The sequence below is a fragment of the Schistocerca americana genome, chromosome 7, assembly GCF_021461395.2.
Source record: "Schistocerca americana isolate TAMUIC-IGC-003095 chromosome 7, iqSchAmer2.1, whole genome shotgun sequence".
Taxonomy (NCBI): domain Eukaryota; kingdom Metazoa; phylum Arthropoda; class Insecta; order Orthoptera; family Acrididae; genus Schistocerca; species Schistocerca americana.
In genome coordinates, this window is record NC_060125.1 from 487,235,595 (window position 1) to 487,239,564 (window position 3,970).

Consider the following 3,970-nt stretch of genomic DNA (forward strand, 5'->3'; position numbering starts at 1 on the left):
TATGTCTTTTTGTTTTATTGTGACGCTTGGTGCAGGGAACGTAAAGTTTCAACCCTTGAGGTAACGTAGTCATCGCAGAACTCGCAAGGACGAAAGCGCCCCTCTCTTCTGTTGCTATGAATCCACAGGTGAGCACACTACTTGGTCGTGAGAATGTCATTCCTAAAACTAATATAAATCGCGTTCTAACACGTCACCAGTTCCACCCTTAGTGTCCTTGCATGTATTTCTGGAAGTGTTCACAGTTCCGTCAGCAAATCCTCGTCAACTAGAACTTTTTCACGATATTTGTTTTACCGATGAATGTTCCATCTCAAACAAAAGACACTTTAATACAAAGAGCGTGCATTATTGGTCCACGAAAAACCACCTTAGAGAGAAATAGAACAAAAGTCGTCTCGGGATGGATGAATACAGGCCCTGTACAGTTTTCAAGGGAATCTTATACCATTCTTCCTGCAAAATAACCGCAAGTTCGAGTAACGATAATAGGGGTGGATAGCGATCACGCAATCTTCTCTCCAAATTAGACCACAAAGGCTCGATAACAATGAGATCTTGTGACAGTGGAGACCAGGGGATTAGCAACAATTCATTCTAGTAGCGTAAATCCATCCCTGGACGATGCGAGTCATACGAACAAAGGCCCTATCGCCTTGGGATACTGCATCACCATAGAGGAACAGACATTGTAAAATGGTGTGGACCTGATCAGCAGAGATGGCCAAATAATTTTTGGCAGTTATGCGACATTGTGGAGTACCCATGGCGCCCGGAGAGCACCACCACATACCTGCCCAAATCATCACTGAACCCCCGACATGTTTCACTCTTGGGACGTTAACGCGACCAAATGACTTTCTCCCATCGTTCCACAGTCCAGGTTTTTGGCTTTGGCACCACGTTTTCCTGTTACGCGAATTTGCATCACTGGCGAGTGGGTTTGAGATTCCTGTTCGCTCTGTAATTCCCCAATTATGGAGCTCTCTTCGTGTTGTTTTGGTGCTGACAGGGTTTGCCAGTGACTTTTGCACATTTCGTCTCCATATTTTTCGTCCCAATCCTGTGGAATGAAGATCTGTCACGATCACTCAACACATACTTCCATACACGTCGTGACTTAGTGGATGATGTTTTCCCCTTATGCGGTATAAATCTTCGATACGGTGCCTCTTGAAACACGAAACACTTCGGCTCCCTTGGTCACGGAAGCACTGGTCATACGAGCACCAATTAGTTAGAATTCACTTAACTCCGACAACCACACGGAGACTGTTGTGACCACGGCTGACACTTGGCAACGTGTTGAAGGCGACATGGCGTGGTCGGATATAAGGGGCGATCACGAACTTTCCGTTCGAAATCACAATAACTTCTTGGCTACATGTTGGTGCAGATGTACCCGCACCTAAAGGCGCTAGTTTGCATATACGCTGCAGCAACAGCCTCAGACAGAAGCCTTTCGATCGCCCCTTATACAGGGTGAGTCACCTAACATTACCGCTGGATATATTTAGTAAACCACACCAAACACTGACGATTCGGTTCCACAGACCGAACGTGAGGAGAGGGGCTAGTGTAATTGGTTAATACAAACCATAAAAAAATGCACGGAAGTATGTTTTTTAACACAAACCTACGTTTTTTTAAATGGAACCCCGTTAGTTTTGTTAGCACATCTGAACATATAAACAAATACGTAATCAGTGCCGTTTGTTGCATTGTAAAATGTTAATTACATCCGGAGATATTGTAACCTAAAGTTGACGCTTGAGTACCAATCCTCCGCTGTTCGATCGTGTGTATCGGAGAGCGCCGAATTACACAGGGATCCAAAGGGAACGGTGATGGACCTTAGGTACAGACGTGACTGGAACAGCACATTACGTCCACATGCTAACACCTTTTTATTGGTCTTTTTCACTGACGCACATGTACATTATCATGAGGGGTGAGGTACATGTACATACGTGGTTTCCGTTTTCAATTACGGTGTGCAATAGAGTGTGTCCCGGCATGTCTGGCCAATAGATGTTCAATGTCGTGGCCATCATTTGCTGCACACAATTGCAATCTCTGGCGTAATGAATGTCGTACACGCCGCAGTACATCTGGTGTAATGTCGCCGCAGGCTGCCACAATACGTTGTTTCATATCCTCTGGGGTTGTAGGCACATCACGGTACACATTCTCCTTTAACGAACCCCACAGAAAGAAGTCCAGAGGTATAAGATCAGGAGAACGGGCTGGCCAATTTATGCGTCCTCCACGTCCTATGAAACGCCCGTCGAACATCCTGTCAAGGGTCAGCCTAGTGTTATTTGCGGAATGTGCAGGTGCACCATCATGCTGATACCACATACGTCGACGCGTTTCCAGTGGGACATTTTCGAGCAACGTTGGCAGATCATTCTGTAGAAACGCGATGCATGTTGCAGCTGTTTGGGCCCCTGCAGTGAAGTGAGGACCAATGAGGTGGTCGCCAATGATTCCGCACCATACATTTACAGTCCACGGTCGATGTCGCTCTACCTGTCCGAGCCAGCGAGGATTGTCCACGGACCAGTAATGCATGTTCCGTAGATTCACTGCCCCGTGGTTTGTGAAACCCGCTTCATCGGTAAACAGGTAGAACTGCAACGCATTCTCTGTTAATGCCCATTGACAGAATTGCACTCGATGATTAAAGTCATCACCATGTAATTTCTGATGTAGCGACACATGAAACGGGTGAAAGCGGTGACGATGCAGTATGCGCATGGCACTATTTTGACTCAGTCCACCGGCTCTCGCATTGTCTCGTGTACTCATGTGTGGGTTCATGGCAACAGCAGCTAACACACCAACTGCACCCGCTTCTCCTGTGACGGGCATGTTACGGACCCGTTTGCGTGCTACGACCATACCTGTTGCATACAGTTGGCGGTAGATGTTTTGCAATGTGCGGCACGTTAGATGCTCTGTGTCCGGGTACCGTTCTGCATACACCCTGCAGGCTTCAGCTGCATTTCGTCGACACTCGCCATAGATGAGTATCATCTCCGCCTTTTCAGAGTTCGAATACACCATGGTCACAGTTCCTACAACACTACACTATCACAGACGTCTGGTAACACGGTGTACTACAGTTGGTCTGCGTGCGGAGACGAATGCAGAATAACAATAGCAGCAAGCGCTACATGCGGACACTGCGACAGCTAGACCAAACCACAACAGTGCACTACAGCCACACTCGTAAACACGGTCGTCATCGTAAACATGTCCCTGCAGATGCTGCTCGTCGACCGTTGCCCTTGTTTGTTACAACACGCAACTGAACGTCGGAGGTTTCAAGCGTCAACTTTAGGTTACAATATCTCCGGATGTAATTAACATTTTACAATGCAACAAACGGCACTGATTACGTATTTGTTTATATGTTCGGATGTGCTAACAAAACTAACGTGGTTCCATTTTAAAAAACGTAGGTTTGTGTTAAAAAACATACTTCCGTACATTTTTGTATGGTTTGTATTAAACAATTACACTAGCCCCTCTCCTCACGTTCGGTCTGTGGAATCGGTCCGTCAGTATTTGATGTGGTTTACGAATGACTGATGGCCATTTTTTTCTGTTTTGCACTTCCATGTGTTTACTGCAAAATCTAGCAAGGGGACGAATTACGGGTGATACGTTTTTGAATATTTCTTGAGGAGAGGAGGTGGGTTACCGAATAAAAAGTACAAAATGATGTTTAAAAGCGCCGTATTATTGTTCATATCTCTGTAACGAAAAAAAGTTACAAGAATGTTAATCATGCCGGATGATGCGAAACTTGAGTTTCTCTCTGCCTATAAAACGTTCAAATACTCGCAACTTATGGGAAAGCAGTCGGGTGATATCTTCGACAAACGCCGATATTTCAACAGGTGCAGACCCCTAATTTTTAAAGCACAAATGCAAGTAGTAAGTGCTGTGCACGGGCATTTAA